General features: G+C 50.0%; 1 protein-coding gene across 1 annotated transcript in view; it reads right to left on the bottom strand.

The window, feature by feature from the left end:
• Positions 1-21,486, bottom strand: part of HAS2 (hyaluronan synthase 2) — a 41,526-nt gene extending 20,040 nt beyond the window's left edge. The window contains exon 1 of the mRNA XM_056854751.1: positions 21,468-21,486. The gene's annotated coding sequence lies outside the window, so the exon portion shown is untranslated. The remainder of the gene's footprint in view (positions 1-21,467) is intronic.
• Between the last annotated feature and the right edge of the window lie 1,573 nt (positions 21,487-23,059).

The following is a 23,059-nucleotide window of genomic DNA, read 5'->3' as shown; positions in this document are numbered from 1 at the left end:
CAAGACTAGATTAATTCATGCCATTGTATTCCCTATTACTATGTATGGGTGTGAAAGCTGGACAGGGAAGAAAGCTGATAGGAAGAAAATAGATTCCTTTGAAATGTGGTGTTGGAGGAGAGTGTTACGGATTCCGTGGACGGCCAAAAAAACAAATCAGTGGGTTATAGATCAAATCAAGCTTGAACTGACCCTAGAAGCTAAAATGACTAAACTGAGGCTATCGTATCTTGGTCACGTCATGAGATGACAAGAGTCACTGGAAAAGACAGTCATGCTAGGAAAAGTTGAGGGCAGCAGGAAAAGAGGAAGACCCAACAAGAGATGGATGGACTCAAAAAAGGAAGCCACAGCCTTCAATTTGCAAGATCTGAGCAAGGCAGTCAAAGATAGGACATTTTGGAGGACTTTCATTCATAGGGTTGCCATGAGTCGGAAGCAACTTGACGGCACTTAACACTCACACACACACACAGAGAGAGACACACACACAGGTGATAAACCCCCCTAAGGCATTTCCTGATGGAGGTCATCCATAGGGGTGACCCATGGGTCTAGAAACCAGACTGCAGGATCAAGGCATTTTGAAAAACTTGGGAGGTTTTTATGCACAGCCTAGAGGGCCATCTGTCAGCAATGCTGATTCTATGACCCTAGGCAGATCATGAGAGGGATGGCATCTTGGCCATCTTCTGAGCATGGAGTAGGGGTCACTGGGTATGTGTGGGGGGGGAGAGGTGAATTTCCTGCATCGTGCAGGGGGTTGGACTAGATGACCCTGGTGGCCCCTTCCAACTCTATGATTCCATGAAAAGGACCTGGCCACGAACTCATTCAACTCTGTTGAGTCCATACAGCCCTGTTAGGTAGGTTAGCATTATCCCCATATTGTAGCTTGAAGGGGGGGGGCAGCTGAGAGACAGTTGTTTATTTAAGACTACCCAGTGAGCTAAAGTGAGATTTGAAGCCAGGACCTCCCAGATAGCATCTCATTCTGACAGACACTACATGGCACCACCCCACTTCAAGCCTGAGCTTGCCGATAAAAGCTTTAAGCAGCAGCCCAACTTCCTTAGCTGTGGAATTCTGTTCTGCTTATACTAATATTAGAAGGATTTGTGGCAGGGAGGGAGGGAGAGGGTGACAGACAATGTCTTCTATTCTTTGCAGGACTTGAAATAGAATCTGACAACTTCTGGCATTCTTTGCTCGGTTGTCTCAGGAAAATCCGTAATGCTAACCTCCGAGTTATGCATGATCTAACAAGAATGCAAGATCTAACAAGCGCCTAAGATGCCGAGACACCATAATAACGAAGGAAGTGTAAAGGGGTGGGGGCTTTTGTGGATGAAGAGGCTAAATAGGGAAGGAAAATCAATATTCCCCGTTACAACAGGGAGGCGAGCAACATGTAGCAAAACACTAAAGATTTACTCTTTACACCTTGGATAAACGCAAGACTAAATTGTGGGAAAGTACGACGACATTCTGAAGATCAAAGTACTATATTTTGTTGTGATTTTTTAAAATAGAATGCAGTATGTATTTGGTTTAAGAAGAAGAGGAGGAGATGGTTTTTATATGCCAACTTTCTCTACCACTTAAGGGAGGATCAAACCGGCTTACAATCACCCTCCCTTCCAACCCCCCAAGAGGCACCCTGTGAGGTAGGTGAGCTCTAACAGAGCTGTGACTAGCCCAAGTTCATCCAGCTGGCTTTGTGTGTAGGAGAGGGGAAACAAATCCAGATTAGCCTCTGCTGCTCGTGTGGAGGAGTGGGGAATTAAACCTGGTTCTCCAGATCAGAGTCCACCATTCTAAACTACTGCTCTTAACCACTACACCATGCTGGCTCTCCTACTAGGCATCCTCTGTTTTGTTTCAATATACAGTCTGTTCCTTTGTCACTCAGGCACTGGAACAAAATCTGGCACGCTGTTGGAAGCAAGGCCGCTTGAACATTATAATCGGCTAATTACAGCCATGGAAACTATAGCAATGTTATCAGCAGCAGACTTAACCCCCAACCTCCCTTTTAACCAAAGGGATTTTGTTTGGCTTTTTGCATGTGTACCTGTATCTGTCATCTCTTTCTGCAGCCTCACCCTAAGAATGTTTACTCTGAAGCAAGCCCCAGGTAAGTGTGCATAGGATTGCAGCCCGGGGATACCTTGGACTAACACCCTCAATGCAATCCTATGCCTTAGTGAACCTATTCATGCTTCTCAGGATAACACATGGGACTTATTGCTTGCAGCTGGGCCCAGGATTGTGCAACCTTCCATGTGTCCTTGAACGGAAGCCTCCGGTAGTGTAGCCAAAGCAATCTTCAGACCCTCTCCCTTTCCCATTATTCATCTTTTCCTTGTATTTATCAAGGTCCATATGTACGCCGATCATTTTCAGCACACCATCTGTTGGCTCCATCTGATTTTAGAGCTACACCCTCTGACATCATATAAGCTGAAGGACCATCCTTTTGAAAAGCTGGGAAAAAGAGTTCCTCTTTAACCACAGCCATACAGAACTCATCAAATGTTTACATTTCTGTCTGAAAACTTACAGCCTTTGGGAGGGGGGGAAATACACCCTTTTAACTTAGAACTGCCCACCAATGTAGAAAAGCAATACTCTAAGCAGATCACAGGGTTAGAAATGATAAATGTGGGACCTGTTTTGTTTCAGAGAAGTCCACAGGCTGTGTGTTTTAAGGAAGGAGGTAAACTTTCAGAAATTTATTGCTTGAGAGACCAAAGCTTATTCCAAATTCTGTAACTTGGACATTCTCAAAGAATTAACCTAGGTCTGGCCGGCGCTGCAGAGTCACACCCTAAATTTGTGGCCAGCAGTTTGATATGCTTAGGCTGTTTCATTCATGCATGTTAGTAATTTGGCCGATCAGCACCACATGACCCATGGCTGTTTTGCCCTCTGCTGATGTTATGGTGGCATTTTGTTCACACATTGCGGGAGACTCGTTTCAGAAGTGTGATACATGCAATGCCATAAACTGTGACTTGGGCAAGCTTCTGTTCAGGCAATTGTAATCCCAGGAGATCTCCAGCCACCACCTGGAGGTTGACAACCATAAATTGAACCTGGGTCCTTCAGCATGAAAAGCATAGGCTAAGGCAACCCTCCCCCTTTTCCCCACCTCCTTTCACTTAAATTAAAAAATGGCATCCTTTTCTGTATCAGTAGGCAGGGGGTGAAGAAGAAGAAGAAGAGTTGGTTTTTATATGCTGACTTTCTCTACCACTTAAGGAGGAATCAAACAGGCTTACAATCACCTTCCCTTCCCCTCCCACAATGGACACCCTGTGATGTAGGTGCGGCTGAGAGACACCCTGTGAGGTAGGTGCGGCTGAGAGAGCTCTAAGAGAACTGTGACTAGCCCAAGGTCACCCAGCTGGCTTCATGTGTCGGAGTGGGGAAGCAAATCCAGTTCTCCAAACCAGAGTCCACCGCTCCAAACCACTGCGCTTAACCACTGCACCATGCTGGCTTCTGGGTTAACAGCTCTAGGAGAAACGCCAGTGCTTCCCATATCATGAGGTGTTTGTGCCCAGATGAGAGCCCAGCTCCAATAGGGGTGATATCCTTCAGAAATGATAACACAGCACAGAAAAACGCTGCCAATCCTTCATAGAATCATAGAGTTGGAAGGGACCACCAGGGTCATCCAGTCCAACCCCCTGCACAATGCAGGAATTTCACAACTACCTCCCCCCCCACACCCCAGCGACCCCTACTCCATTCCCAGAAGATGGCCAAGATGCCCTCCCTCTCATGATCTGCCTAAGGTCATAGAATCAGCATTGCTGACAGATGGCCATCTAGCCTCTGCTTAAAAACCTCCAGGGAAGGAGCACTTACCACCTCCCTTCCTTAAGTTTACTCATTCTTCCCTTCATTTTGGATGCAAAGCTCTTTCTTCTTCTCTTTCTTCCTCTCTTTCAAAGCTATTTTATTTCATCTTGCAAAGTCTGCCAGATGTACATGGAACGACGCACAGTATAGACGAAGGAGGGCAAGGGAGGCAGTCCAAGCGAGTCACGGAGCCACGTGAAAAGGCCTTGAGCTGCAGCTGATTAAGCCCCTTGTTTCAAATGAATCAGACAGAGAGACACAATTTTGGCTTCCTTGAAGTCTGCGGGATCTTTGCCACTTATTTAAACCAGAGCCCAGTCTGTGGGAATATATATTTACTTCAGCAGGTCTTTCATCAAATGGGGCTTGTGAGTTTTGCCAAAGGCTGCAGGCTTTGTAACAGTGTGATCATTAAAGGCCTTTGCATCGCCTGTGATGCTGCATTATAACCGTCCTGTAGGACTATTGAACTCAAAACTCTGTATAGAGATAACGAAAATGGTACGTGGAATTAAGTAAAGGTAGAGTCTAGGGTTGCCCACCTTCAGGTAGTTGGGGAAAGCTGACACAGCAGCCAAACACTGGATAAAATTTACATTTGAGTATACAAAACAAGCATATGAGAAATCGTGATATTGTACTTACACCACCCCTTAAACAAAGTCTGCCTAGTAAACGTCCAGATGTGATGTCACCCCATGGGTCAGGAATGACCCGGTGCTTGCACAGGGGACCTTTACCTTTACTTACCTTACACTGTGATCCTTGCAATATTTACGCAGATCACTGCATGCAACTAGGTTGAAATTCAATTACTAGAATTACAGTTGTTAGTCATATTGATGGATAAATGACTACATTTTGAAATTATTTGTGCTGAAACATTTTTTGTGTGGCTGCTGTGTCGGCTTTCCCCAACTACTTATTGTACACAGTGGTGTTTTTTTCTCAAAAGCTTCAGATTGTAGCTGGAGACCTCCTGCTATTACAACTGCTCTCCAGCCGATACATATCAGTTCACCTGGAGAAAATGGCCACTTTGGCAATTGGACTCTATGGCACTGAAGTCCCTCCCCTCCCCAAACCCCGCCCTCCTCAGGCTCTGCCCCAAAAACCTCCTGCTGGTGGCGAAGAGGGACCTGGCAACCATATAGTCCCCTGTGCAAGCACCAGGTCATTACTGACCCATGGGGTGACGTCACATCCTGACGTTTACTAGGCAGACTTTGTTTTCATGGTTGGTTTATCATTGCCTTCCCCAGTCATCTACACTTTACCCCCAGCAAGCTGTGTACTCATTTTACTGACCTCGGATGGAAGGATGGAAGGATGAGTCAACCTTGAGCCGGCGACCTGAAACCGACTTCCGTTGGGATCAGACTCAGGTCTTGAGCAGAGTTTGGACTGCAGAACTGCAGCTTACCAATCTGCGTCACGGGGCTCTTGGAATTAGTCCATGCAAAAAAAAAACCCTTTGGAATATCCCTCGTGGTTTCACATTTAATCTCACTTTAACCGAGCACAGGCTGTTTGTAACAACATAGGAAATGACTAGCTGCATCAGACCAAGGGCCCGTCTTGTCTAGCATTTGGACTTCTCCTCTGCTTGAGCCAGAAGAAGTGTCGCAGCTTAGTGGCAGAGCATCTGCTTTGCATGTCCAAAGGTCAAAACCCCCTAGCAACTCTACTTAAAGGATCAGGTAGCAGGTGATGTGAAAGTCCTCTAAGACTCAGCACTCTACCCAAAAAAGTAGACAATACTGAACTTGATAGAACTGTGTTGGCGAACCTATGGCACGCGTGCCATTTCCGGCACGCGTAGCCCTCTCTGCCGGCACGCAGCTCTCTCCCTCTCTCTCAGTTGAGCTGTGGCCTGCACGAGAGGGGAGCACAGCGAGGGACCTCCCCACAAACGGCCGGGAGACAGGAGGACGAGCGAGGGGGAGGCGAAGACATGCGGCGCCAGCTTCTGAGCGGCCCGCCGGCCAGCTGGGCATCTGACGAGCGCTGACGGGGCAGAAGGCGAAGGGTCGGCCGCAGCTCAGCTGTTTGTCAGCGCCGCTTGCCTCTCCAGCTTTGCCCCCGCCCACCCTCACTCTGTTGCTGTTCCCCACTGGCGCCTCCAGGGCCAGGCTGGGTGAGGGGCCCACACACAGCCAGGCCCAGGGGTAGCTCGGGTTATACTCTGGCAGGGCCGCCAGCGGTATCGCCTCCGTCGGGGCGGCGCTGCTGTCGGGGGCCGCGGGGCTGGGCGGCGAGGGGCAGCAAGGCTGGGGGCCCCGGGAGCAGCACTGGCGGTGCCGTGGACGGGGCGCTCCTCCGCTTGTGGCAGCCGGAGCCTTTCTGCATGGCGGCTGCACTGCGCTCCCTTCAGAGGGGGCGCCCTCTCTGACGCCTCCCTCCGCAGGCCGGGCCAGGCGCTGTGGAGGCGCCGCCAGCGGGCCAAGGAGCACGCCAGGCCCCAGGCTGCCAGCGCGCCCCCCCACTCGCCCTGCAGCGGCATGGGAAGGGGCGGGCCTGTCGCCTGGGCTGGAGCGAGGGCGGGGGTGTTGCCCCGGGGGCCGCACCATCGGGCGCTTGCCTTGCCTGGCCCCCTGGCCCTTGCGATCGGCCTGCGCTCGGCTGAGGTTCGGGCCCTTTCCAGGGCTGGGGAAGCGGCCGGGGGTCTCGGGCGGGCAAGCGGCGGCCGCCGCTCTGCAGGAGGGAGGCCTTGGCCACGCCTTCCTGGCGCTCTGGCCGCAGAGCCCGGACAGACTGGGAAGCCGGCGCCGGCCCTGCACCGCAAGGCAAAGCAAGGTCGGGGGGAAGGAGGGAGGGAGACCCCCCCATGAGCGGCGAGCTCGCAGCTGCTGCCACCCCCGTACACCACAGGGTGCTGAGGCTGCTGCCTGCTGGGGCCCAGTCCTGCTGTGGTTCTCCCCCCCAGGAGAGGCGCAATGCCCAGCCGCTGGGGCATGTCGTCTGTGCCGCCGCGGGATGTTTATCTTTGATGGGCGGGGGGGGGAATCCTTCCCACCCACGGCTCTGAAAACATCAAACAGCTGGGCGTGGCTGCGCGTCCAGGAGGGGAGGGGCCGTGGCTCAGCGGTAGAGCATCTGCTTGGCATGCAGAAGGCCCCAGGTTCAATCCCTGGCATTTCCAGTTCAAGGGACTGGGCAATTAGGTGATGTGAAAGACCTCTGCCTGAGACCCTGGAGAGCTGCTGCCTGTCTGAGCAGACAATACTGACTTTGATGGACCGAGGGTCTGATTCAGTATAAGGCAGCTACATGTATACAAAACATAGTGGCATTTTAAAAAGTTGTTTGTATCATTGAAAGCTCTGTTACTGTGTTTTTCCTTTAAGGCAAAAGATGTTAATGAATGAGTTGTTTTTACTAAACTAAAACCTCAGTATTCAGGTTAAATTGCCGCATTGGCACTCGGCGATAAATAAGTGGGTTTTGGGTTGCAGTTTGGGCACTCGGTCTCTAAAAGGTTCGCCATCACTGTGATAGAACAATGGTCTGACACTGTAGAAGGCAACTTCATGGACTCATGTGTATTCAGATGTCTCCAGGAAGACACTAGTTGGAGCACAGAAGTAAGGGCCATCTCCTATCCTCAGCATCTGCTTACCAAATGCATATTGCTTCTCCACAAAAAGGTTCCATTTCCATGGCTCATAGACCTATCCCTCCAAAGATGCAATCAAAGCCAACTCAAGCCCTATTCACAAGTTACAGTGAAGGCGCATACCAACCATGGACAGTGTATACTTGACTAAAAAAAAAAAATTCCATTGTGTAATTTTCATGCTAAACATAATGCATCTACAGATGAATGTGTGATGCAAACCACGCATTTAGCTAGATTCTGGTCCCTGGATTCAACTACACGTTGAATGCCGCTTGGCTCTGTCTTACAAACAGATGTCCGCATATACATGCGGTTGTATGTATGTTCCCTGCAACATGTAAACAGGGCTATAGTTAATGGCCATCTCTAGACCTTGAAGTGGCAAATCTCATAAGCTAGTTACCTAGGGTTGCCAACTCTGGGTGGGGAAATTCCTGGAGATTTGTAGGAGGGCAGAGTTTGGGGGGGGGGAAGGGACCGTAGTGGGCTATAATTCCATACAGTCCACCCTCCACAGCAGCCATTTTCTCCAGGGGAATTGATCTCTGTTATCTAGAGACCTGTTGTAATTCCAGGAGATTGCCAGGCCCTACCTGGAGGTTGGCAACCCTATTAAGTTACATGGTGCGTGGAGTTGTATTTTAGTTTTTCTGGCTTGAGTCATTCACTGTTCAACTGCACTGTGACCCCTGATTGTGGCAGTGTGTGTGTGCCTGTTAGGGGATTTTTTTCTCCAGGTGCTTTTGTGGCATCTAAAATTCAACTTCTGCAATTGCCCTGCGACAGTAACTAACTGCACAGTTCGGGGGGGGGGGGGAGGGAGGAAGGGGTAAAACCACATGACACATACCTGGAAAGCAGGAAACCAAAGTCTTTACCTTCCTCTCTCCCCCTTCTCCATGTTTTATGTTAACAACGGATCAGCACTGAGGCTGAACAAAATTCGCTAATATCTTAACAAATCTGCTCTGGAAGGATTCGACAGTCAAGCTGCCTAGGCTGCAATCCTGATTGGTTATCTTGGTGAAACCCTACAAAAGTCAGCGGGATGTTGAGCAACCGAACAGCGTGCAGGATTGGGAGCCCCGTCTAATAACTGAAATTTGATGTGTGATGTGTGATACTGAAATGGGGTATTTGGCACTGGATATCCAGAATTCACTCAACAGTCAGTCATACTGGTTCCCAGCTGCTGCTTGGCCTTGCTCCAGCAACCAATCTGCTTGTTTCAAATTTGATAAGCCTACAAAAGACGGGGAATGATGGTTGGAACTGTTCCAAACAGCAAGTAGAACCTACTTGAGGTCAAACACAGCAGTACTAGGAAATCCCCGGTTCATTAGTCTAGCCAAGGCAGGGTTTAGCCTCCAACAAACTGCAAGGGAACCGTTTCTCGCGCCAAAATGCTCCACAAAATATAAAAAAGTGTCCTGAGATTGTAATCCAGAATACACTCCCTCACGCTTTTTGATTTATATCCTGCTTTTCCCCACAATGGGCACCTTCAGCAGTTTACAACAGCATTCTCTCTTCCTCCATTTTATGCACACAATAACCACTTGAGATAGGTTAGGCCGAAGGTGTGTGCCTGGCCCAAGGTCACCCAGCGAGCTTCCATGGCAGAGCAGTGGTTCAAGTCTGGGTTCTCAAGATCCTAGTTTGACACCCTAACCACTATACCATGCGGGTATTGAGAGTCGGCATGGTGTAGTGGTTAAGAGCAGTGGTTTGGAGCTGTGGACTCCGATCTGGAGAACCAGGTTTCATTCCCCCACTCCTCCACATGAGCGGCGGAGGCTAATCTAGTGAACTGGATTTGTTTCCCGACTCCTCCATATGAAGCCAGCTGGGTGACTTTGGGCTAGATATACTCTCTCACCCCCACCTACCTCACAGGGTGTCTGTTGTGGGGAGGGGAAGGGAAGGTGATTGTAAGCCAGTTTGATTCTTCCTTAAGTGGTAGAGAATGTCGGCATATAAAAACCAACTCTTCTTCTTTTTCTGCTTCTTCTATTGCTATAGCCTGTTATAGCTTTCATATGGGAGCTAGCTTCCCTGGCTCCCTCCCTACCCATTTTGTTCTGTTAAAAAACCCTCAGTCATCGAAATAATAAAAGAAGACCAAGACACGTAGCAAAGTTGTTGCTGCCAGCTTGGAGGGCTTTAAGAGGGGAGTGGACATATTCATGTAGGAGAGGGGTATTCATGGCTACTAGTAAACATGGATACTACTCATGATGCATACCTATTCTCTCCAGGTTCAGAGGAGCAGGCCTAATATATCGGGTGCTGTGGAACACAGGCAGGATGGTGCTGCTGCAGTCGCCTTGTTCGTGGGCTTCCTAGAGGCACCTGGTTGGCCACTGTGTGAACAGACTGCTGGACTTGATGGGCCTTGGTCTGATCCAGCAGGGCCTTTCTTATGTTCTTATGTGCTTTTTTTTTTTTTTTTTACTCAGACCTGAAGTTAACATCCAATGCTTTGCACTTACAGTTCAGGTATTCTTTACTCAAAATGGTTTGACGTGCCTGGGTGGAACTAGCAATTCAAAAGCAAGCGTGGATTCCCTCACACTGCTGCTTTTTAGAAGTTTGGCAGCGACCCCAATTCTCAGGTATGGGCCCTGCTACCAAACATCCAGTCTGGCTAAATTCCATCCCAGAGTCTCTAAATAATGGACCCCTTCATACAAACTGGTGACTTGCTTAAAAAAAAAAAGAATAGCAGAGAAGAGGTGGCTTTCAACATATATCTGCCTCCAAGACACAAATGAATACCAATGTAGAGCCTACCCCTCTGCTGAGCAAAGCAAGAAGAAGAAGGAGGAGAAGAAGAGTTGGTTTTTATATGCCGACTTTCTCTACCACTTAAGGAAGAATCCAACCAACTTCCAATCACTTTCCCTTCCTCTCCCCACAACAGACACTCTGAGAGGTAGGTGGGGCTGAGAGAGCTCGAAGAGAGCTGTGACTAGCCCACAGTCACCCAGCTGGCTTCATGTGCAGGATTGGGGAAACCAACCCGGTTCACCAGATTAGCATCCACCGCTCATAGGGAGGAGTGAGAAATGAAACCCGGTTCTCCAGATTAGAGTCCACCGCTCCAAACCATCGCTGTTAACCACTACACCAAGGTGAGAGGAAGCTTTCATCCAGCCTAAGGAGCCTATCTCCTACTTAAGTTGGCCTATCACTGGTGGAAGAACCCCTTCCATGGGCGGAAGGCCCCCTCAGGCTGAAAGAAAGCTAACAATTTTGTTGAGTTGAGTGGTAGGATGCAGGCCATGGCTTGGATCCAGCAAAGCGCAAGTGGAAACATAAATGGACTTTGCGTACTTCTGCTTGTGCAAAATCTGGTGCTGTGCCAAGCACTTCCTTCCCTATACACTACATTGCCCAGAAATTGTTTGCAAAATGTCTTGCATAAGCGTAAACTCAAGTGGGGGATAGAATAAGTGCGACTTAGCCCAAGTGCAAGCTACCAGTCTTTTTCTCGAATTTCCACTTGCACAAGAGCTCTCGCACAAGCAGAAATTGTGCTCTGGGTCAAACTTCATGATCGTATTCTCAGCATGTCAACATTTCTCCCTTGCCCTCCTTTGAAGAAGAAGAATAGGAGGAGAAGTTGGTTTTTATATGCTGACTTTCTCTCCCACTTAAGGAATAATCAAACCAGCTTACAACCCCCTTCCCTTCCCCTCCCCACAACAGACACCCTGTGAGGCAGGTGGGACTGAGAGAGCTCTAAGAGAGCTGTAACTAGCCCAAGGTCACCCAGCTGGCTTCATGTGGAGGGGTGGGGAAACCAACGTGGTTTACTAGATTAGTGTCCACCGCTCGTGTGTAGGAAGGGGGAATCAAACCCGGTTTTCCATATTAGAGTCCACTGCTCCTAGCCACAGCTCTTAACCACTACACCCCACTGGCTCCTTTGGAAGTAGATAACTGAATAAATCCTGTCCATGTAACAATGCCCTGGGACATTGTTGTTTACAACCAAGAGTTTTAAGCGTACGCCTAAAATATAGGATGTTAATATGACAAGGGTTGAAAAATGCATATAGACACATTCATCAGTGAGCTGCCAGGGGTTGTGATTCCTGGCCGAGAGCCCGAGCAGCATAATGAGGATTTGAGCAGCAGGAAAAAAGCAAGAAGTTTAAAGCAAATCCAGCCCCAGACATTTTGGGAGAGAAATGGTGATCAGCACTAAGATCTAACTTGGCCATGCCAGTATTGCCAGGATTGGTTTGCTACTTTCTTGGTGCTCCTCTGTTCTCAAGCACCTGTCTCTTCAGAGGGGAGCCGAGGGGGCACGGGGTTCAGTTCAAGCTTCTGTGGAAATGCTTGAACGGGTTGCACAATAAAGTGCTGATTTGCAAGCAGGCTGGAAAAAAATGTGTCTAAGGATACCAAGGCCAGTGCAACCCAAAGGCAATAGGAACGAGAGTAACTAGAACCATGCTCCACAGCAGGGTGCCCATGTAGGGTTGCCATCCTCCAGGTGGTGGCTGGAGATCCCCTGGGATTACAATTGATCTCCAGGCTTCAGAGAAAATTACCGCTTTGGAAGGTGGATTCTATGGCATTAGCCCCCATTGAAGTCCCTCCTCTCCCAAACCCCACCCTCCTCAGGCTCCACCCCAAAATATCCAGGTATTTCCCAACCTGCTATACCCACTGAAGGACGCTGAGAATGCTGGTGGAATGCTCTGCCTAGTAACATCAGGGCCCTGTGGGACCCAAAAGAGTTCCACAGAGCTTGTAAGACAGAGCTTTTCCACCAGGCCCACAACTGAGGACAGCCGCAAATACCATCTTCACTGACCTCATCCCCTTCCTCTCCCTCTGAATAAACAATATGCCTAGAAGGGGAGCAGGGTTGCCAGGTCCCTCTTAGTTTTTTGGGGCGGAGCCTGAGGAGGGTGGGGTTTGGGGAGGGAAGGACTTTCATGCCATAGAGTCCAATTGCCCAAGCGGCCATTTTTTCCACTGATCTCTAACGGCTGAAGATCAGTTGTAATAGCAGATCTCCAGCTAGTACCTGGAGGTTAAGTAATCCAAAGCAGACACCTCTGTGTACAAGTGTAGTTGCTCAAAATCTGACAAAGACAAACTATACACCTAGTATAGCTAAACACAAAGACTGTATTATACAAGGACCACATCAACATACATACATATACAAGAATTTCATTTCCAGTGTCCAAAACTCTCAGTCCTATAGACTAATAATTTTTCTTTTATCTTCCAGGTATGGATTGCAGGTATATTTCCTTCCAGAGGCAGGAGGATCAATAAGTGAAAAGGAAGACAGCCGTTTCAAATTTTCTTCGTCAGTTCCACCTCGTAGACCTAATATTTCATTTTCTTTTTTCATCATGAAAAAATCCATGTGTGACAGTCTTTCAAAGGTTAAGTGCTATATTCATTCAGTGGGGATACACTAATGGGTGGGGCCATGGCTCCATGGTACAATATCTGCTTTGCATGCAGAAAATCCTAGGTTCAACACCTTGCCTCTCCTGTTAAATAGGATCACATAGGAGGTGATGTGAAAGACCCCCACCAGAGACCCTGGAGAGCTGCTGCCAGTCAGGGTAGACAATAATGACCCATAGCCTGACTCAGTATAGGGCAGGTTCATGTGCAATAGTAATAACGCAACTAAATTTACCATATTTTTCCGTGTATAAGATACCTCCATGTATAAGACGACCCCTATTTTTTGGTACCCAAAATTAAGAAATCAGCTGGCTCTCCAGGCCCTCCCCGTCCGTCAGCTGTTGGGCGGGGTGGGTGGCGACCATTGGAAGGCTGGACACTGGCCGGCCAGGGCGACCGGGCTCTTCCCCACCCATTCTGTTCAACGTCTGTCAGGTGACGGGCAGGGCCAGCGGCGACCATTCATTCTGTGTATAAGACAACCCCAATTTTTAAATTTTTAAAGAAAAAAAAACATTGTCTCATACACGGAAAAATACGGTAACCATTTTATTCGACAAAAGTAACTCACTTTGCTTCTGAATTGATTTATGTCTGATCCACATTCATCAGTGATACAGGGATGTGCAGCGGGTAGGAATTCACGTTCGCACTTACTGTATATACACACAAACTCTATAAGGACATATGTCGATTTAAACATTAGCTGATGGCTATGAAGTGGCATTCCCTTTCCAGGAAACGAGCCGAGACTTCTTTTGGCAGCCGAGTAAGTCAAGCCATCTTTTGAAGTACAAATGATTCCCAGCGTACATTCATTATGAACGTAAAATAGCTGTCAGCGTTCCCTCTCTCCCCCCCTTCCAGTTTAACAGCCAATGGAGAGGAAACTGAACAGTTAGGTTACATCTGTAGGCCTTTACTGCCCCAGAACAGTTGCCTTCTCCTGCTACATATTTATCACTTCCAGATTTTATATGCCATTGATCTTCACGGCAGGGTTCAGATGGAGCCGACGTCAGGTTTCTGTTTTAAGTGCAAATTAAAGAACAGGAGAGGCCAGGCTTCAATAATGCTAAAATATGGGGCTATTATAAACATGAAACCAGCTGAACCTTCTCATGTCCTGGGACAGTCCCGATATGGGGTCTCCCATGCAGCGCTGACTTAAAGAACCGGAGGGGGGTGGATTCTGAACTTTCTACCTCCCCTCTAGTTGTTGAACACACATAAACACATGAAGCTGCTGCACACTGAATTGGACTACTAGTCCATCAAAGTCAACATTGTCTACTCAGACTGGCAGCGGCGCTCCAGGGTCTCAGGCAGAAGTCTCTCACATCACCAATTACCTGATGCTTTTAGCTGGAGATTGAACCTGGGACCTTCTGCCTGTCAAGCAGATGCTCTAATATTGAGTCACAGTCTCTCACTCCTATAGCTTCTTATATTATTGATTAAAAGGGGGGTTCTTCCCACTACTCACATCCATTACTGCGCTGTGGTCATGGGCAAAGTGGTGATTTTATTTAACACATGAAGCTGCCTTATACTGAATCAGACCCCTCAGTCCATCAAAGTCAGTATTGTATTCTCAGACTGGCAGTGGCTCTCCAGGGTCTCTGGCAGGGGTCTTTCATATCACCTACTTGCCTGGTCCCTTTACATGGAGATGGCGGGGATTGAACCTGGGACCTTCTGCATGCCAAGCAGATGCTCTACCACTGAGCCAAAGCCCCTCCCCTTGATTCTGGACACATGATTGTGTCATTGGAGTACTGGTGGTTGTTGCTTGAGAGACCAAGTGGCAAAAAGAGGGTGAAGGGGAGTTTTTGAAGGGGTCTCCACAAGGGCAGGTGCATGCAGCAATACAGGTGGTACCGGACAAAGCTTTTTAAACAATCCAGGTAGGTCAGCAATGAAACTGATAGGGCCTTCTGCCATCATGTCAGTTTCTCTTGCTACAGCAGAGAATTGGTTGGTGAAAGAAATTGCAGTCGGAGCCCATAACAGATGGATGGGGGTGGGGGTCACCAATCATGATGCTGAGCATTCAACCTTACCAGGTGAGAAAACAACCCTAGTCAGTTCCCATCATGTTCCACTTCTTTTTAAAAAGCCACAAATAAGTGCTTGGGGGGAAATGGACAATAGGCAAAGAACAGAAATGTAACAGTTTGGAAGGAGGGTTGTCTGCAGGGGAGGAGGAAGAAGAGGAAAAAGAGAAGAAGAGCTGGTTTTTATAGGCCGACTTTCTCTACCACTTAAGGAAGAATCAAACCAGCTTACAATCACCTTCCTTTCCTCTCCCCATAACAGACACCCTGTGAGGCAGGTGAGGCTGAGAGAGCTGTGACTAGCCCAAGGTCACCCAGCTGGCTTCATGTATAGGAGGGGGAAACAAACCCAGTTGACTGCCACTCATGTGGAGGAGTGGGGAATCAAACCCGGTTCTCCAGATCAGAGTCCACCGCCTCCAAACCACTGCTCTTAACCACCACACCATGCTGGAAGAAGAAGAGTTGGTTTTTATATGCTGACTTTCTCCATCACTTAAGGAAGAATCAAATTGGCTTGCAATCACCTTCCCTTCCCCACAACAGAAACCCTGTGAGGTAGGTAGATTACGACTATTCACAGGTGATATGAAAGACCTCTACTTGAGACCCTGGAGACCCCCTGGAAGCCTGAATAGATGGTACTAACCTTGATGGACCAATGCTCCGGCTCGGCATAAGGCAGCTTCATGTGTGTATTCAAAGAGATTTGAGAAGTGTTATTGACAGTGCAATCCTAAAAACACTTTCCTGGGAGTAAACGGCATTGAATAGACCTGAGTAGGATTCTTAGTAAACCTGCTTGGGATGGCACTGAGGAGCTCCTGTTTCTTGTCTAGCAGAGTCCTTAGCTAATAATAATAATCTCCTGTTTCTTGTCCCAGATTAGTCAATGCAATGTTTCAGTTTGAGACAAGAGGGTAAGCAGAGAACCATTGGAGGGAGGTACTTTCCCCAGTCTCCACAGCCCCAAATTATGATTTTTCTACATAATTATGTATTTAAAAAACCACAGAACTATATTTTGCATACATATGAAAAATGTTTAATAATGCTGTCAAAATGATATCAGAAATCCATGCATATTCTGAAGGGTAAACCCATTCCCCTTGCCACTTCACTACCAAGTCCCCCCCCCCCTTCAATGTCCTTAGCACAAACCTTGCAGGAGTTAAAATGTCTATGGCTTTATTTGCTGGCTTTATGCACGGTTTTGATTAGTGTTGTCTAGCATTTTGTCAATCATGAACAACTATTAATTTAATATTCCCATCCGGTCATGATATCAGTACCCTATATGGATTTGTAGACACAGGTCTGTCAAAATTACAATCATGTAAAAGATATAGGGACCACCACGGTCATCTAGTCCAACCCTCTCATCATCTGCTTAAAGTCATAGAATCAGCATTGCTGACAGATGGCCATCTAGCCTCTTCTTAAAACCCCCCAGGGAAGGAGAACTTACTACCTCCCAAGGAACCTGTTCTACATTCTCCCTAATGTCTAGACGGAATCGGAAACTCTTTTGGTTTAATTTAATAACTTGAGTACCTTCTGCATAGGACTCGCAGTACCTATGCACAGTTACACCATTCTAATTATTAATGCAATGTATTAATTTATGAATTAAAACATTTATATCCCACCTTTCCTCTTGGTTCATATATCTAATTCCATAGGAGCCAACAAGCTTTTTATTTTAAGTTAAGTACCACAACAGTGCTATGGAATATAATTAATTATAATGTTTAGCCTGAAGAGGAGAAGTCTGAGAGGGGATATGATAACCATCTTCAAGTACTTGAAGGGCTGTCATATAGAGGAGGGTGTTGAGTTGTTTTCTATTGCCCCAGAAGGTCGGACCAGAACCAACGGGGTTAAATTAAATCAAAAGAGTTTCCGTCTAGACATTAGGAAGAATTTTCTAACAGTTAGAGCGGTTCTTCAGTGGAACAGGCTTCCTCAGGAGGTGGCGAGTTCTTCTTCCCTGGAGGTTTTTAAGCAGAGGCTAGATGGCCATCTGTCAGCAATGCTGACTCTATAACCTTAAGCAGATGATGAGAGGGAACGCATCTTGCTCATCTTCTGGGCATGTAGTGGGGGTCACTGGGGTGTGTGTGTGGGGGGAGGCAGTTGTAAATTTACTGCATTGTGCAGGGGTGTGGACTAGATGACCCTGGTGGACTCTTCCAACTCCATGATTCTACAGCCACCACAATGTTTAGTTATTATTGTTGTTGTTTTTGTATGCATCAATTTAGCATAGTTTCATTATGTATATTTATTATTAATCCAGAATGTTATTAACCTAATATTTTCTTATGTATCTGTGGTATCCTTGATATGTTTGTTTGTAATGGCCAAATACAAATAAAACCATTCATTCATTCATTCATTCATTCATGATTCTATAACATCTTAGAAAAGTTTTGTGCTTTTATTTTTTCTACATCGGTTTTTGAAACCCAGTTCGCAGACGGGGGTGGGCACAAGGAGTGACGCTTGCCTCGCCCGCAAAAATGACCGGCCCCGGCCCTGAACACACGGGTCCACAGCCCCGTCCGGAGCGACCGAGCCCACCGCGTCCCCTCCCAGCTCGCCCTCTCGCGCGCCAGCAGAAGTCCCCGCCGGCGTTTCCGTCCGGGGCTCCTTCTCTCGCCGGGGAACCCCTTTCCCGGCGACTCGAGCCAATCAGGGGAGGGTGCGGCGCCGCGTCACAAAAGGGAGGCGGGCCGTTTCGGCGCCGTGACCTCATCGGCCGGCATTCCCGGCTCTTGGAGGCGAGCTGGGCTGCCACGTGGGTTCCCCGCCAGCCCTGCAAAGCCGGGAGCTTTCCCGCGCGCTCTGCAGCAGCCGGCCCGGGGATCGCTCCGAGCACCTGGCGGGGAGGCGGCTCTGCAGGCCGGGGCCGGGGGGGGTGTCTCGCTCGTGCAACCCCCACCCCCGTTCTCCCCTTCCCGCCGCTCCAGATGGAGTCGCTCCAGCTGACAACCCACAGTGGGTCGCCATATTAGTCTGTCTGCAGTAGTAGAAAAGGGCCAGAGTCCAGTAGCACCTTAAAGACTAACACAAATATTTTCTGGTAGGGGATGCGCTTTCGAGCAAGAGTCCAGTTGCACCTTAAAGACTAACAACATTATTTTCTGGCAGGGTATGAGTTTTCGAGCAAGAGTCCAGGAGCACCTTAAAGACTAACAAAAATATTTTCTGGTAGGGGATGAGCTTTCGTGAGCCACAGCTCACTTCTTCAGATATCTTCAGATATCTGGCTCACGAAAGCTCATCCCCTACCAGAAAATATTTTTGTTCAGATAGTTCAGCTGTAGCTCACGAAAGCTCATCCCCTACCAGAAAATATTTTTGTTAGTCTTTTACTGGACTCTTGCCCTTTTCTACTACAGCGGACAACCGTAACCAGACTCTGGGGAGCTCCAGAGGAGCGCCTTTCCGCTCCGTCCAGCGCGCCATGGTGCGAGCTCTGCCTTGGGCTGGGAGGGCCCCCGGTGGGCTCGGTCGCTCCAGACGGGGCTGTGGACACGTGTGTTTCCCCCCACCCCAGGCAAAAGTGTCAAAGCAACGTGGGGGGCATGATCCGGTCAGGGTTAAGCACATTCATCCCAGGGAGGGCATCTTGGCCATCTTCTGGGCATGGGGTTGGGGTCGCTGGTGTGTGTGTGTGTTGGGATGGTAGTTGTGTAATTCCTGCCTTGTGCAGGGGGTCGGACTAGATGACCCTGGGGGGCCCTTCCAACTCGTCCCTGGAGAGGTGCCTACCCGAGAAGGTCGATCCCCGAGCAGGAGCCGGTCGGAAGCGAACAATGGGGTGGCTCCTGGCCAGAGGATGGAGATAGGCATCGCGGAGCCGAAGCGAGCCAGGGCCGGCGAGCCTCTCGCCCTCCCTCCCTCTGCCCTGGGCATGGCTAGAAGAGCGGGACCCGGCGCCGCGTGGCCTGCGAGCAGGCTGCCACGTCGCCCGGCTCTCCGCCTTCCACCCCCTCTCCCCAAACAAAGAGGAAACCCCCTTGAAGATGCTGGTGACTTGATATTCCGGCCGAGCTCCAGAGGAGGGCCTGCCCCCTAACCGCCCCCTCCCGGGTCTTCCAGCGCCAACCGTGCAGGGGCTTTCCTCTGGCTTCTTCCATCCAGCACCCAGACCCCCTACCTCGGGGGAACTCCGGATGCTTTCCCGGTTGGACGGGTCTACTTTTGGCTGGATCAGACCAAACGCCTACCTAGGTCCTTTATGCATGGGCGGTTTTGCCCCTCTCTAGATGCCCGTTTTCCCCCTCTGAATTCTCAGAACTCTGCACGGGGGCTTATTCGAGTTTTGAGGATTTGGATGGGGAAAATGGGCATCTAGAGAGGGGCAAAACCGCCCATGCATAAATCGCCTCCCTCCTGGTTTCTGCTTCCAGAAGCGATGGGCCCAAGGCCTCGGAGCTCCCGGACAGGGATGAGGGGCGACCCTCCTGTGCCCCCTCCTCCCTCCCGCCCACCTGATGCGCGGAGGTTGACTGCCCCTAAACAGGGAGGCTTACGCTCAGCTATGGCGGCGCATCCTTTCTGAATGTGTCCAGTTTTTAAGCCATTTGGAGCTAGCGACCGCCGCCACATCTTGTGGCCGTGAGTTCCAGAGGTGAACAACAGAAGTAGCCGGCGGGGCAGGGGGCGGGGGGGGGGTTCGTGGCCTCTGCCCTGCCGGCCGGTCTCGTTGAGAGCTTCTGGGCTCCCTCTCTCCCCCACCCCCAGGTACTTCACTCGGAGGCTTCGGAGCTCCAGAACATGGACGGGGGCGACCCACACGTGTTCCCTCCCCCCTACCGCGCCCGATGCACGGAGGTAGACTGCCTCTAAACAGGGAGGCTTACGCTCAGGTATGGCGGCGCATCTTTTCTGAATGTGTCCAGTTTTTAAGCCATTTTGAGCTAGGGACCGTCGCCACATCTTCAGGCGGTGAGTTCCAGAGGTGAATAACAGAAGTAGTGGGAGGGGAGGCTTCGTGGCCTCTGCCCTGCCGGCCAGTCTCGTTGAGAGATTCTGTGCTTCCTCCCCACCACCACCACCACCCCACCCCCAGGTACTTTACGGAAACATCGAATAATCTAAAAAAGCAACTGGGAATTTGACGCCCGCGCCCCTCCCTTCCCTTCTTGCTCCTTCCCCGGTTCCTTCCGTCTCCCACCCCCAGCTATTTGAAGAGGGGAGGGCGGGACAAAGTCACGTTTCATGTTTTCACAAGTGTCTAAATAGCTGCAGTGTATGCAGTCCAAGGGGGGGGGAGCCCCGCCTTCCAGGAGACGGCCGCCTCTGAAATTTGGAGCCGGCTCAAGATCTTCAACCTCCAAAGGAACTTTATAACGTAGGCGAATAATTTATTTTAAAGAAAGCACTGTATGAATTGGAAGCGGGGGTGGGGGTGGGAATCTCCGTCCCATTGGGTCAAAGCCAGGCCTTTACTCGCGAGTAATCCCACCGACTTCCACGGCGCTCCCTCTAGGAGCGCGGTAATAAGGGAATAGGGGGAGAAACGAAAACCTTCCCGGACGCGTTTTGACCCGGGAGCGTCGCTTGGACTGCCACGGGGCTTACTCACGAGGAACTTCAGTCCGTTAGCAGAATGGTGTGTGTGGGGGGGCTAGTATATGGCCATATACTAGAGGAAGAAAACCAGCAGGACCCAGTCCCAACCAGGCCCAGTGGAGTCCCGTTTATTCCCACGGGCGAGACGCGCAGCTGGATCCGATCCACGCCTACTCAGAAGGAAACCTCGCGGAAGCCAGTGGGGCTTGCTCCCAAGTAAGCGCGTGAGACTGCGCCCTCTGAACTTGAAGCGCATCCCTCTGGCTGGAGCCAACCGTCCAGTTTACTTAGGCCGTTTACGCACGGGAGGTTTCGCTGCTCTCTAGACACACCTTTCCCCCCATCCCGAATCCTCAAAACTCTGCATGGGGACTCATTTTTGAATTATGAGAGTTTGGATGGGGAAAATGTGCATCTAGAGCGTGGCAAATCCAAGGCGAAACTTCCCAGGCATCAATGGCCACCGTTGCTATTGTCAGGTCTGACTTTCCCAGGGCAGGGAAAGTTTCCAATTGCCCAGGTGTAGGCACGCCTCTCCAGCCATCATAAAGACAGGGCACCGTTTCGATACCTCGCCTTTAGGGGAGGGAGGGGAAAAAAAAAAAAGACTACAAATCGATCCCGTCAGGGATTCACCAGAAACAATAACCCAACAGTTGATTTAGACTGTAATCTCCTTCGGGGCAGAGACCAGCGTCGGGCTACAGGCGTTCCCCCGTGCGCCCTGCCCTCTTTCTCGCCTATCCGGCCCTTGCAATGAAGAGTCAGGACATCTGGTCTGCACACACCTTTTCTTCCACGCCCTGGTGCGAGAATCCCAGACCCCCCCCCCCAATGAAGGCATACTATACCAGATCCCAGATCCCCCATCCCAGATCCCACCAACCACTCACTTTGCTGCCCTTCCGTCCTTTCGCTCATCCAGGGGCTGCAGATGCCGGCGACGCGCGTCCGGACTTGGTCGCCCCCGCCAAAGCCGAGCCGGAGAAGCCACGGATCAACTAGCGCGGTCGGCGGGACTCGGGCGGGGAAGGGACCCCCGGGGACCCATGCAAAAGGGAGACCCCGCTCGCCCCCCACCTGGGACGCCCGGTGGCTCTAAGCGGCGGGATCCCGGCGGGATGCAAAGGGAGCAACCGCCTTCCGCAGGGCGATCGGCGGGGTCGCTGCCGGCGGCGGGACCCCGGGTGGATTCTCCAAGCTGAAGTTGCAAGAAAGTTGAGAGAGGCTCTGCCTGCATCAGTAAGGGAAAAGTCTCTTTGGTCCGGGCTGAATGGAGCTTCTATATCTCAGGAGCGGCGGCGGTGGCAGCCTCCTTCGGCAAGACGAAGCAGCGGCTGGATAATATTTTCCAGACGTCTTTTGGTCTCTCTCTTCTCCCCCCCACTTCTCTCTCTTCTCCCCCTGCCTCCTTCTTCTTCTCCTTGGCTGCCTCCTCCAAGTTAAGGGGGTCTTTTAACAAGTGAGCCTTGGAGGTTGTTTTAATAGGGTGGAGAGGAGGGGGGGAGGGGGGAGAGGGAGGGAACTCCTGTAAGGGGGGGGGGGGAGAGAGAGAGAACTGCCCATTCAGTGTTGGATCGGAGACCAGTTCAAACTCGAGTGAATTCAATTAAAGTTAATTGCAAACATTTGCACAGAAATGCAATCCGCACACGTTACCGCCACCTGATTTCCTCTTCGTGTAGAGGGAAGGAAAAGCTGGCCTTTGGAAACCCCTCCACGCTCCCCCCCCCCTCTCAATTGTATGTTCGGGTAGTAGCAAAGGATTTCTTTTCCACTTTGCATAGAATCCAGGGTTTGGGGGGAGGAGGGGAGGGATTGCTCCGGATGATTTCTTAATTCGCTGCAATCGCTGGACACCGGTTGGCTTTGGTTTCTTGAGCCGCCCCGGCTTTGCAAGATAATAAGGGACACGGTTGGAAGTGACTTCAGGCTGTTGGAAAGGCGATATAACTTATTCGCGGCTCCCCAGACTAGAAGGCAGTCTTTGGAGAGGAAGTGGTTTAGGGGAAGGGGGGTGGGGGAGCCCAGAAACAAACATTTGAATGGTTAGTCCTGAATCCTTTTTTGCATAAGAAGCCCCAGGTGCCAAAGCTAGCTTTTCTGCTGGTGCGGCAGGGATAAATGCGCACATTGATGCTGATGCGCTCAGGTCCATCTGGAGCCACTAACCGTGGTACTTGACTCAAAGGCCATTTATGCATGGGAGGTTTTGCCCCTCTCCAGATGCCCATTTTCTCCATCCAGATTCTCAAAACTCAAAAATAAGCTCCCATGCAGAGTTTTGAGAATTGAGATGGGGAAAAAATGTACATCTAGAGAGGGGCAAACCTGGTTAGTATTTGGATGGGAGACCACCAAGGAAGACCAGGGTTGCTATGCAGAGGAAGGCACTGGCAAACCACCTCTGTTAGTCTCTTGCCATGAAAACCCCAAAAGGGGTCGCCATAAGTCTGCTGTGACTTGACGGCACTTTACACACACA

The sequence above is a fragment of the Euleptes europaea genome, chromosome 8, assembly GCF_029931775.1.
Source record: "Euleptes europaea isolate rEulEur1 chromosome 8, rEulEur1.hap1, whole genome shotgun sequence".
In the NCBI taxonomy this organism is placed as follows: Eukaryota; Metazoa; Chordata; class Lepidosauria; order Squamata; family Sphaerodactylidae; genus Euleptes; species Euleptes europaea.
This window is presented reverse-complemented; position numbering and strand designations above follow the sequence as displayed.